Below are 14162 nucleotides of genomic sequence, written 5' to 3'. Positions count from 1 at the left end.
CACGGATGATGTACAGTCTGGCCATAAAAGGACATGCAGGAAATGAGCAGCATCACACACTCTGCACCAGATTCAGCAAGAAATGGTAAGCAAAATGGCTGCCAGCAGCACATGGCAAAAAAGCAGAAAAAAAACATTGACAGTAACTTCCCCTCAACGACCCCTCCCCCGGGGTAGGACAAAAGGCTTATTGGGGAAACGGGCATGGAAGGCACGGAGTAGGCAGCAGCATGAACATTAGAGGAGGGAACCCATGAACGCTCCTCAGGACCGTAGCCCCTCCAGTGAACCAAATACTGTACGCGGCCACTGGACATACGAGTCAATAATGCTGCTAACCTCATATTCTTCATGGTTGTTAACAAAGATAGGATGGGGACGAGGCAACACAGTGGTAAACCGATTAAAAAAAACAATGGTTTTAAGAGGTAGACATGAAAAACATTGGAGATGTGCATTGCAGGAGGAAGGTCAAGAGCGTAGGCCACAGGATTGACCCATCGGAGTATTTGAAAAGGACCAACATAACTAGGAGCCAGTTTATTGGAAGGAACACAAAGGTTCAAGTTTTGAGAGGACAGCCAAACCCTCTCACCAACCTGGTAGGAAGGTGCGGGCAGATGCCTACGATCAGCCTGGAACTTTTGGCGCTGCAATGAACAATGAAGGCAATCCTGAATCTGCACCCACGTGGAACGGAGTTACCGGAGATGCTCCTCCAAAGCCGGAATACCCTGAGACATGAATAAATCGGGCAACAAGGATGGTTGAAAACCATAATTCCCCATGAACGGGGATAACTGGGAGGAAGTATTAATAGCACTATTACGAGTGAAATCTGCCCAAGGTAACAGTTCAGACCAATTATTGCGGTGATCTGAGACATAGCAACGGAGGAACTGTTCCAGAGCTTGATTAGACCGTTCATCAGCCCCATTGGATTGAGGGTAATATGCCGAGGAGAAGGAAAGCTGGATCCCCATTTGAGCACAAAAGGAACGCCAAAATCTGGAGACAAACTGGCTACCCCGGTCCGAGACTATCTCCTTGGGTAACTCATGTAAACGGAAGACCTCCCGGGCAAAAATTGAAGCAAGCTCCTGAGTGGTAGGCAGCTTCTTCAAGGGAATGCAATGTGACATTTTATAAAAACAGTCAACCACCATTAGGATGACAGTGTTGTCATTGGAAACAGGGAGCTCGACAATGAAGTCCATGGAAAGATGTGTCCAAGGACGCTCACCATTAGCAATAGGTTGAAGAAGGCCCACAGGAAGGCGTCGAGGAGTCTTATTCTGTGTACAAACTGAGCAGGAGGCAACATACGCAGCAACATCAGAATGAAGACCTGGCCACCAGAATTGTCGAGTGACAGACCAAATCATTTGGTTCTTGCCCGGAGGACCTGCGGCTTTAGGATAGTGGTAAGTGTGCAATAGTTTAGTTTGAAGATTCTCAGGAACAAAGCACTTACCACTAGGTTTCTCAGGGGGTGAATTGGTTTGTGCAGCCAGGATCTCCTCCCCCAAGGGAGAAGTCAAAATAGTACGTATGGTAGCCAAAATATGATCAGGAGATATAACTGGAGTAGGTACAGACTCCTCCTTGGACAGAGACGAAAATTGTCGAGAGAGGGCATCAGCCCTCACATTCTTACTACCAAGCAGGTAGGAGACCACATAATTAAACCGAGACAAATGTTTTGCTTCGGATAGGTTAAATTCTTGTGGTCAGTAAGAATGAGCACTGGTAAGCTAGAACCCTCGAGAAGATTCCCCCATTCCTTGAGTGCCAAAATTATGGCCAGTAATTCCCTGTCGCCAATTTCATAATTGCACTCCGCTGGAGACAATTTCTTAAAGAAGAAACCGCATGGATGCAAGGAACTGTCAGGCGTAGGACGTTGAGACAAGAGGGCACCTACTCCAGTCACAGACGCATCAACCTCAAAAACGAAAGGCAGGACAGGGTTAGGATGAGCTAGTACTGGAGCAGCAGCAAAGGCAGTCTTAAGACTATTAAAAGCCTTAATGGCAGTATGTGACCAATGGAGTGGATCATTCTCTTTACGGGTCATGTCAGTGATAGGTTTGACCAAGGAAGAAAAGTTTTTAATAAACTTTCTATAGTAATTTGCGAAGCCCAAAAAAACGTTGAATAGAGCGAAGATCAACTGGGCGAGGCCACTGCAGAACTGCAGACAACTTGTCAGGATCCATGGAGAACCCTGCAACGGAGATCACATAACCTAGAAAGGTTACTTGAGTCTGATGGAATTCACATTTCTCGAGTTTACAAAACAGGCCATTCTCACTTAAGTCTCTGAAGTACCCATGTGACATCAGAACGGTGAGCCTCAAGTGTGGGTGAGTGTATGAGGATGTCGTCTAAGTACACCACAACACACTGTTGCAACATATCTCGTAGGACATCATTAATAAATTCCTGAAAAACAGCAGGAGCATTACATAGGCCAAAGGGCATAACAAGATATTCATAATGCCTGCTCCTGGTGTTAAATGCTGTTTTCCATTCGTGGCCCTCCTTAATCCGAACGAGATTGTATGCTCCTCTCAAATCAAGTTTAGAAAAGACCGTAGCTCCCTTGAGGCGGTCAAAGAGTTCCATAATGAGCGGAATAGGGTAACCATTCTTAATAGTAAGACGATTAAGACCCCTATAATCGATGCATGGTCTTAACTCACCACCCTTTTTCTTCACAAAGAAGAAGCCAGCCCCTGCAGGAGAGCAGGATTTGCAGATGATCCCCCCCGTGACAGAGCATCGGCAACATACTCCTCCATAGCACAATTTTCTGCAATAGACAGAGGGTAAACCCGGCCCCGAGGTGGAATGGCTCCGGGTTGCAGGTCTATCGCACAATCGTAAGACCGGTGAGGAGGCAACGTACCGACATGAACCTTGTCAAAAACGCCTAGGAACTCTCGGTACTCCTCTGGCAACTGATACCGAAGAAGTGCACAAGACTTTGACTGATTTCCGAAGACAAGTGGAAATATATTGCGGAGACCATGACAAAATTTCGGACCTGCACCAGTCGAGACTTGGATTGTGCTTTTGGAGCCAGGGATAGCCCAGAACCGGAAAATTCAGAGAGTTAATCACCTGGTACTAGAGGGTTTCAAAATGGAGAGCCCCAACAGCCTTGGATAATGGAGCGGTTTCGTGAGTAACGAGTGCGTGCTGAAGGAGCCTGCCATCAATGGCCTCAATAGCAAGCGGAACAGAACGAGGTAATACAGGAATGGAGTGCTGTGATACAAAAGCACTGTCAATGAAATAGCCTGCAGCACCGAAGTCAACAAGAGCCTGGGTGACTAAAGAGGAGTCCACCCAGGAAAGGACAACCGTGACCAAAGGTTTCTCCTTTAGTGGGACCGGGGACAAGGATAAACCACCCAAGGTCTGCCCCCGACAGGACCTTAGGTGCGAGCGTTTCCCGGCCGTGTAGGACAAGACTTTAAAAGGTGGCCCTGTAACCCATAATAGAGGCAGAGCCCCTCCCTCCTCCTAAAGGCCCTCTCCGCCGCGGAGAGATGTGTGAATCCCAACTGCATCAGCTCAGCAGTACCTGGTGACTCAGGACCAGGAGGCATGGGAGGGAACGAACATGTAGGAGACAACAGAACAGGAGGCTTCCGCAAGTGCTCCTTGAAAGAGGGCCTCTCTCTGAGTCTGATGTCAATTAGGATAAAAAAAAACACCAATGCCTCGAGATCCTCTGATAAATCTCTGGCAGCAACTTTGTCTCTAATCGCATCAGAGAGCCCATGAAAGAAGGCAGCAACAAGGGCTTCATTGTTCTAACCTACCTCTGCGGCAAGCGTATGGAACTCAATGGCATACTGAGCAACAGATCTCGTACCTTGCTGAATGGACATGAGTCGTTTAGCAGCAGAGGAGGAGCGAGCCGGAACATCAAATACCCTTCAAAAGGAGGCCACAAATTCAGGGTATTTTGAAATAACAGATTTATTAGTCTCCCACAAGGGATTAGCCCAGGCAAGAGCTGTGTCAGACAGTAACGAGATGAGAAATCCCACCTTAACTCTGTCAGAGGGAAACGCCTGAGGTAACATCTCAAAGTAAATGCCAATCTGGTTCAAAAACCATCTGCACTGAATAGGATCGCCTCCATATTGCTAAGGTAGAGGTGCATAACCGGACAGGCTCCTGGTAGGACTAGGTGCAGCAGCGGAAACAGGAGCAGCCAAAGCTTGTGGGACACTCTGGTCCAAATGTGCAGTGCGAGTCAGCAGGGTTTGTAGGGCTAGTGCAAATTGATCCAAGCGGTGATCCTGATCATACATCCTGGAAATGATGGTACGTAAAGGTGGATTATTAGCACCATCAGGATTCATGGCCCTTGCATAATGTCAGGGTGCCAGGAAGCAGACTGAGACGAGAAGTGCAAAAATAATCACGCCTTTATTAATAACAAAAAATAATAAAAAGTCCACAAGTCAAATAACAAGCCAGGAGTCAAAGCCAGAGCTGGTAGTCAGACAAGTCGAGTCAGGAGCCAAAGCGAGTAGTCAGACGAGCCGAGTCAGGAACCAGGAGGGACGTCAGACAGCCAGGTAATACACAGGAACTCAGAAACAGGTCTGAGACAAGGGCAAAGAATACTGAACAGAGGCCCTTTAAATAATAAGTGATGACATCACAATTCTGAGACCGCAACCTGTCTCACACAGAAAGACTTTATAAGCAAGATTGTTTTATATGATTTTTATATGTTTTTTCATATGGTTTTGTATGTATGATTTCATTATGTTTGTGCACATTATGATGTTTTAATTTTATTGCATTTAAACTTTATGTATTAAAAGAGATTTTAGATATAGCCTGAAACTGCACTTATTAAGCTCTGTACAGAGCGCCGTAGCTTTAAATCTAGTGTGTCTTTTAACTATTTTTTAACTGTTTCTTACACTCACACGGATGATGTACAACAGTCTGGCCATAAAAGGGCGTGCAGGAAATGAGCAGCATCACGCACTCTGCACCAGATTCAACAAGAAATGATAAGCAAAATGGCTGCCAGCAGCACATGGCAAACAAAGCAGGGAAAAAACCCTGACAATGGGGAGCCAGTGAAGGGATTCACAGAGGTGCAGCAGAAACAGAGCGTCAAGAGAGGTGGATTAGCCTGGCAGATGCATTTAGGATGGATTAATGGGGAGAGAGGCGGGAGAGAGGGAGGCCAGTTAGTAGGTTATTACAGTAGTCAAGTCTGGAAATTACCAGGGAGTGGATTAGCTGTTTAGTAATTTCAGCACTCAGAAACAGGCAAATTTTGGAGATATTGCGTAGGTGGTTGCGGCAGGATGAAGAGAGCAATTGGATGTGGGGAATGAAGGACAGATTTGAGTCAAGTGTGACTCCAAGGCAGCAGACTTGGGGTGATGGGGAGATAGTGGTGCCGCCAACAATGATGGAAAAAATAGAAACTGGAGTAGAGTTAGAGGGGGGCTTAGAGGAAGTTCGGTCTTGGACATGTTTATTTTTAGATGGTGAGAGGACATCCAGGAGGAAATGCCAGATAAACAGTCGCTTATGTGAGAATTGACAGAAGGAGAGAGTGCAGGGGTGAAAAGGTAGATCTGGGTATCATCAGCATAGAGGTGATAGTTGAAGCCATAGCTGTTGATAAGTTTACCCAGTGAAGAAGGGTAAATAGAGAAGAGTAGAGGACCAAGGACAGAGCCTTGAAGTACTCCAACAGACAGAGGCAATAGAGAGGAGGAGTCACCAGCAAAAGAGACGGAGAAGAATCTGTTAGAGAGATAAAAGTGAATTCAGGAGAGGGCAGTGTCACAGAGTCAAAGAGAGCGGAGAGTCCATAGGAGAAGGGGATGATCAACAGTGCCAAAGGAGGCAGAGATGTCAAGTAAGATGAGTATAGAGTAGTAGCCTTTGTTTTTAGCAGAAATTAGATCGTTAGTAACCTTGGTGAGGGCAGTCTCAGTTGAGTGTTGGGGACGGAAGCCAGATTGCAGGGGGTCGAGCAATGAGTTGGAGGACAGGAAGTGGGTTAGGCGATCGAAAACTAGTTTTTCAAGGATTTTTGAAGCTAGCAGGAGCAGTGATATGGGGGCGGTTTGCAGGAGAGTTAGAGTCGAGGGAGGGTTTTTTGAGGGTGGGGGTGACCTTTGCATGTTTGAAGGAGGCAGGGAATGAGCCGGTAGAAAGGGATAGGTTGAATATGTGAGTAAGAGCCGGAGTGAGGGGGGGAGACAGAGAAGGTATTAGATGTGAAGGAATAGAGTCAAGTGGGCAGGTAGTGAGGTGTGAGGAAGACAATAGGGAAGCCACTTCACTCTCAGTGGTTGGGAGGAGGGTGCAGAAAGGGGGTGACTGGGAGCGAAGTTGGGAGATTGTAGGCTTGTGTTGGGATGTTTATTCAGATGGTAGGTGTTTTATTGAAAAAGTAGTCAGCCAGGTCTTGAGCACTGAATACAATTGGGGTGGGGGGGGTGCAGGTGGGTAGAGGAAAGAGTTGAAAATGGAGAAGAGTCTTTTAGGGTTTGAGAAGTGAGAAGATATAAGTGAAGAGAAGTAGGTTTGCTTAGCTAAATGAAGGGCAGAGGTATAAGAGTAAAAAATGAATTTATAGTGCAGGAAATCAGGTTCATAGGAGGTTTTCCTCCAGGCACGTTCAGCAGTGTGGGAGCATTTTTGTAGGTGGTGTGTTTGCTGGGAGTACAAGGGCTGCAGCTGACGACATGGGGCTTTGTGATTTTGGGGCGGAGCGAGAGTGTCAAGTGCAGAGGAGAGAGTATTGTTATAGTGGGTTATAGCAAGGTCAGGGCAGGATATCGTGGAAGTGTGGGGGAGATATATTTGATTAAGGTTAGAGAGTTGGGGAGGGTCCACAGTGTGCAGATTTCTACAGGTGCGGGGGCGAGACTACACATGCAGTCGCAAGCCGATTGAGGAGACTACATGTGCAGTCAGGAGCCAATTTTCCCACCAAAGCCGCCAATAGGAATAGTTTCAGTTCCCGCTGATCTATGACCTATTAGGTATCAATCACGTGTCAACCCCGTGATATGCGTAGCAGGTAGGCCGAAAGTCAGAAACCAAAAAAAAAAAATTTAAATTTTAAAAAAATTGTGCTGAAGCAGGGACACACCTACACACTGAAGCCGACACACTAATGTGTCACGACACACAGTTTGGAAAGCACTGCCTTAGGGGATAAGAGAAGGGAGGGTGAGATATGGATAGTGTGGGGGTTGTTGTTATAGGGACATGCAGTGAGTTTTAGGAGAAGAAGAAGCAGAAAAAGACATGGAGAGCATTGTGAAGTTGTATAGTTAGTAAGTTTGTACCTTATAAAAAAAAAATCATGTTAGTGGTCCTTGGGATTCAAAATTGTGAGTTTAGTGGTCCCTGAGGTCCGAAAGGTTGGCGACCCCTGCTCTGGACTTTCTTTGAGATGGTTTGATAGATGTGTTGTGTCACAATTTGTTTTAGAGTTCTTGAATTTGGATTTTGTCATGCTGAATAATGATTACATTTCAATAACACATTTGGGCTAGATTATGAGTGGAGCATGAATTACAAGTTAAAAGTAAATCTTTTTCGCTCGCATGCTAACATGACGCACGCAAAGAGCAGAAGTTAAAATATTGCAACCGCGTTAACGTACTCCCCCATAGACTTCAATGGAGAGAGAAGATTGGAAAACAGCTAACAAACATGCTTGCACGCTGACCTGAATCGCCATAAGCCCCCTATTCTAATAACTCCTAACCTGTACATAGCCCACCACAAAGTCCCCACTTCTCTATTAACCACATCATAGCCCTTTGCAAAGTCCCCTCTACTCTATTAAACCCCTAAACCCCCACACCACTACATTGCAAACTACCTCACTACTCTATTAACCCCTAAATCCTAACACCGTAAAATACCCTACTACTCTATTAACCCCTAAAACCGCCACACCCCCACCACAAAATACACACTAACATCTAAACCAGCTAACCCCCCTAGCCTAACACTGCATAAGTTACCCCCAAAAAATAAACCTTGCCTGAAACAAAAACAATAAACACACAGTACCTTTAAATATAAAAATTCTAACCTTACCTGGAGAAAAAAAAATAACCTAACAAAGTGTAGAGGATGCATTAGAGTATGACAGTATAGTGTGCACGGTGTATACAGAGTAACACAGGATAAATGTAGTGTGTATAATCAACAGGACCCGACAACCATTTACTAATTATGAATATTTATTATTATTATTATTAATATTAGAATACTACTAATAATAACAACAATAATCATAATAAACAAACAGTAAACATCAGATCAGTTCCCTCGTCCTGCAACCACTTGTTTAGCCAAACCCCAAAATCAGATCAAGATCCTCACTGTGCAGCCCCTCAGTCAGTCCCATATCCACTTTACACTTCAGATCTTAGACCCCCTGTCCCTGCAGCCCCACTGTCAGCCACATGCCAACATCAAATCAGACCCTGGCCCCTCTCAGTCACATGCCAACATCAAATTAGACCCTGGCCCCTCTCAGCTACATGCCAACATCAAATCAGACCCTGACCCTCTCAGTCACATGCCAACATCAAATCAGACCCTGACCCTCTCAGTCACATGCCCACACCAAATCAGACCCTGGCCCCTCCCATTCACATGCACACATCAAATCAGACCATGGCCCCTCCCAGTCACATGCCCACATCAAATCAGACCATGGCCCCTTCCAGTTACATTCCTACATCAAATCAGACCCTGGCTATTCTCATTCACAGACCCACATCAAATCAGAACCTGTCCCCTATCAGTCACATGACAACATCAAATCAGACCATGGCCTCTCTCAGTCACGTGCCCACATCAAATCAGACCCTAGCACCTCTCAGTCACATGCCCATATCAAATAAGACCCCGGCCCATCACAGTCACATGCCAACATCAAATCTGCTCCTGGTCCCTTCCAGTCACACGACAACATAAAATCAAACCCGGGTCCCTCCCAGTCACATGCCAACATCAAATCCAACCCTGCCCCCTCCCAGTCACCTGCCAACATCAAATCAGACCATGGCCCTTCTCAGTCACATGCCCACTTTAAATCAGACCCTGGCCCCTCCCAGTCACAAGCCCACATCAAATCAGATACTGGCCCCTCTCAGTCACATGCCAACATAAAATCAGACCCTGGCCCCTCTTAGCCACATGCCCATGTCAAATGAAATCCTGGCCCTTCTCAGTCACATGCCCACACCAAATTAGACCCTGGTCCCTCACAATCACATGCCAACATCAAATCAGACCCTGGCCCCCTCCCATTCACATGACAACATCAAATCAGACCCTGGCCCCTCCCAGTCACATGCCCACATCAAATCAGACCCTGGCCCCTCCCAGTCACTAGCCCGCATAAAATCAGATACTGGCCCCTCTCAGTCACATGCCAACATCAAATCAGACCCTGGCCCCTCTTAGCCACACGCCCACGTCAAATGAAATCCTGGCCCTTCTCAGTCACATGCCCACATCAAATGAAATACTGGCCCTTCTCAGCCACATGCTCAGATCAGATCAAATCCTGGCCTTGGTTCCTCACAGTCACATGCATGCCAAGATCAAATCAGATCCTGGCCCCTCCCAGTCACATGCCAAGGTCAAATCAGACCCTGACTCCTCCCAGTCACATGCCAAGGTCAAATCAGAGTCACAACACAAACAAAACAAGGGAATTGCACAATCAATAAATACTGAGCTCTTTAAAAATAGATCCAGAAAACAAATCAAGAGAAGTTTAAATGTTAATACACAATTAAAGAGCATGTGACTGAGAGAGGCCAGGGTCTGATTTAATGTGGGCATGTGACTGAGAAGGGCCAGGGTCTGATTTAATGTGGGCATGTGACTGAGAGGGGACAGGGTCTGATTTGATCTCTGCATGTGACTGGGAAGGGCCCGGGAACTTCACTCAGATTGAGTCCAGCAAAAGAAATGCCAGATAAGTTGGCTGTGTCCTTTCCTTTCAAGGGGCTTAGGATTTCACTATTACACACGCTAAACAGCCGTGTACAGCATCCAGCTACTGCCCTCTTTGTATATCAGGAGCGGCAAATTCGTCAGGACCATTAAACTACCATCAATGGTGCAAGTACTCACAAGCATAATATTTGAAATCACATTGCCATCTGTAAAAGAACCTCTCTGTTTGTTTCAGAAATTCATGGTTCTTTTTACCACTTCAAAGCACAATTCTTTTTATGGAACGTTTTATGGAACTGTATTGACTCCTTTATCCAGCTAACCTTTGGACTTCTTTGTAGATTTTTTATTGCAGATTAAGGTAAAGTTAAAAGATTCCTACTAGTACACAACAGTCTCTTAAAAATCCTACTAGTACAGTGTTTTTCAACCAGTGTGCCGTGGCACACTAGTGTGCCGTGAGAGATCCTCAGGTGTGCCGCGGCAGACTGACAACAGTGCGGGGGTGTCCCTCTTTCATGTGACAGGCTCATCAGGCATCATGACATTGACATTCATTCATAGACAATCATTATGATTGTTTGTGAATGAATGTCAATATGTCATGTATAGTTTGTAGGAGGCATGGCATGACAGCACAGTACAGTGTGTGTGTATATATATATATATATATATATATATATATATATATATATATATATATATATATATATATCCTGTATTAGGCTACAATGTGTGATTTTGTAAAATTTTGGGATGGTGGTGTGCCACAGGATTTTTTTAATGTAAAAAAGTGTGCCACGGCAAAAAAAAAGTTGCAAATCACTGTACTAGTACACAACAGTCTCTTAGAAATGCTACTGTGTTTTCTGTACATGCATTCATAGCATTTTTAAGAGACTGTTGTGTACTAGTAGGAATCTTTTAACTTTACCTTTATTGGAATAAAATAATATTGTGTAATACTACACTTTATCTGCTAGATACATTTTAACTTCTACCTTGTATTGTTTTAGCAGGTCTATTTAGGAGTATAAGATTACATATTTTATTATCCTAATAGACTGGCGCCCTCTCAGTCACATACCAACATCAAATCAGACCCTGGCCCCATTCAGTCACATGCCCAAATCAAGTCAGACCCTGGCCCCTCTCAGTCACATTCCCACATTAAATCAGACCCTGGCCCTTCTCAGTCACATGCCAACATCAAATCAGACCCTGGCCCTTCTCAGTCATATGCCTATATCAAATCAGACCCTGGGTCCCCCAGTCACATGTCAACATCAAATCAGACCTTAGCCCCTCTTAGCCACATGCCCACATCAAATGAAATCCTGGCCCTTCTCAGTCACATGCCCACACCAAATCAAACCCTGGTCCCTCTCAGTCACATGCCCACACCAAATCAGACCATGGTCCCTCCCAGTCACATGCCAACATCAAATCAGACCCTGGCCCCTCACAGTCACATGCCAACATCAAATCAGACCCTGGCCCCTCCCAGTCAAATGCCCACATCAAATCAGACCCTGGCCCCTCCCAGTCACATGACAACATCAAATCAGACCCTGGCCCCTCCCAGTCAAATGCCCACATCAAATCAGAGCCTGGCCCCTGCCAGTCACTAGCCTGCATAAAATCAGATACTGGCCCCTCTCAGTCACATGCCAACATCAAATCAGACCTTGGCCCCTCTTAGCCACACGCCCATGTTAGGATGAAATCCTGGCCCTTCTCAGTCATATGCTCAGATCAGATCAAATCCTGTTCAGCAAAAAAAAAAGAGAGAGAGAGAGAGAGCAGGAGCATCGGATTGAAAAGTTTATACAAAAGTAATCTTTATTCCTTAAAACCAGGAAAACAGGTTACAGCTCTTAACCTTCTGGACGGTTTGTGTAGGTGTGGGTAACCACGTACCCCTTGGCTGACGCGTTTCGGCTTCTTGCCGTATTCGTAGCTAATGGGTACCTGTACTCAGAGCCTTAAGTACTAAAACACTCGCTTGCTCATAGGTAAAAACAGCACATGTGGTAAACAAACACACCTACACCTTGCTTTTGCTAAAAACGCCTGTTCTACGGAGGAGACTAACAAATGCATTGCTTCAGAATGTTTTTCCCTATACAATGTCAGTATCAAATCTAAATATCACATTTGCTCTTTATATTGGTGAGACATATATTAGGGAACCAGTCTGAAGAAGCACCTGCCAACATCAAATCAGACCATGGCCCTTCTCAGTCACATGCCAATATCAAATCAGACCCTGGCTCCTCTCAGTCACATGCCAATATCAAATCAGACCCTGGCTCCTCTCAGTCACATGCCAATATCAAATCAGACCCTGGCTCCTCTCAGTCACATGCCCACATCAAAGCAGACCATAGCCCTTCTCAGTCACATGCCCACATCAAAGCAGACCATAGCCCTTCTCAGTCACATGCCCACATCAAAGCAGACAATAGCCCTTCTCAGTCACATGCCCACATCAAAGCAGATCATAGCCCTTCTCAGTCACATGCCCACATCAAAGCAGATCATAGCCCTTCTCAGTCACTAGCCCACATCAAAGCAGACCATAGCCCTTCTCAGTCACATGCCCACATCAAAGCAGACCATAGCCCTTCTCAGTCACATGCCCACATCAAAGCAGACCATAGCCCTTCTCAGTCACATGCCCACATCAAAGCAGACCATAGCCCTTCTCAGTCACATGCCCACATCAAAGCAGACCATAGCCCTTCTCAGTCACATGCCCACATCAAATCAGACCATGGACCTTCTCAGTCACATGCCAACATCAAATCAGACCCTGCCTCCTGTCAGTCACATGCCCACATCAAAGCAGACCATAGCCCTTCTCAGTCACATGCCCACACCAAATCAGACCATTGGCCCATCCCAGTCACATTCCAATATTAAATAATTTTTCAGTTACATGCCCAGCTACATACCCAAAGCAAGCAGACCAGACCCCTGACTATGCAGCCCCTCTCAGCCAAACACCCAAATCAGATCAGATCCTGCCCTTGCCCTGCAGCCCCACTCAGCTACAGACCCACATCAGATTGGACCCTGGACCCTCTAAGTCATATAGTTACATCAGATCAGATCCTGGCCCGCAGCCCCTCTCAGCCACACACCCATATCAGAAGAGCCCTGGCCATGCAGCCCCCTTTTAGCTGTATACCCAAAACAGATCAGACCCTGAAGCCCATCTCAGTATTTTCACACATCTTATCTGCCCCCTGGCCTGGCAGCCCCTCGTAGCCAAACACCCACATCAGATTTGAGACCTCCTGACCTAGATTGTAAATTCCCATGCGAATAGGGCCCTCAATTCCTCCTGTATTTGTTTGATAAATTGTGTTTTCTCTCATTTGTAACCATGGACAGCGCTGCAGAATTTGTTGGTGAATATGCATTGTGAATATAGCATAAGACAGAATAGGGTGCAGGATTTAAAAAGAATAAGACAGCAAACAGACAGGACAGGGTGGAGGTTATATACAGAATAAGGCTGGGGTAGCACTGTATATAGAATAAGACAGGTTGAGGTGCTGAGTGTACAATAGGATAGAGTGCATGAAGTATATATGGAATAAGATAGTATGGGGGATATGGTGTATGAAAAATAAGGCAGGATAAAGATCAGTATAGGAAGACAGAATGAGAAATTGTATCTAATATGGGAGATTTATACAAGATAAGGCAGGGCAGAGATTATGGAGTAATTCGAGAAGACAGACTGCAGTGTGTATACAGACAAATAAAGGATGGGGACAGGGAGTACATGGAAAGAGTATGATTCGGAGTATATAAAATAATAGGACAGTGTGCAGGGTGTAAATAAAAATGACAAGGTGAGTGTATGGTTATGTAGACAATGGCAGAATGTATACAGTGTACGAGAATGAAATAGTGGTAGTTTACAAAAAAATGACAGGAATAAAGAGAAGTATCATAGTATATGTCTCCAACAGGAATATGGGCTAAACGTTATGCGATGGTCTCACCTCTGTATGTCACAGGCTGGCAGAGGATGATGTGAAGAACTTCCAGACAGTCTCAGACCTTGTGCATAATAACCTGAGCCATGTTTTCCTGCTCTAACTCCTCCCCGCTCCTCCTCACGTGCTCTTGTTGTCATTCTTCCT

The 14162-nt window shown here is 45.5% G+C and overlaps 1 protein-coding gene across 1 annotated transcript in view; it reads right to left on the bottom strand.

Moving 5' to 3' along the window:
* Nucleotides 1-14155, bottom strand: part of LOC128639059 (interferon-inducible GTPase 5) — a 31545-nt gene extending 17390 nt beyond the window's left edge. The window contains exon 1 of the mRNA XM_053691202.1: nt 14022-14155. The gene's annotated coding sequence lies outside the window, so the exon portion shown is untranslated. The remainder of the gene's footprint in view (nt 1-14021) is intronic.
* Between the last annotated feature and the right edge of the window lie 7 nt (nt 14156-14162).

This window comes from Bombina bombina, chromosome 8 (assembly GCF_027579735.1).
Source record: "Bombina bombina isolate aBomBom1 chromosome 8, aBomBom1.pri, whole genome shotgun sequence".
NCBI classification, from domain to species: domain Eukaryota; kingdom Metazoa; phylum Chordata; class Amphibia; order Anura; family Bombinatoridae; genus Bombina; species Bombina bombina.
This window is presented reverse-complemented; position numbering and strand designations above follow the sequence as displayed.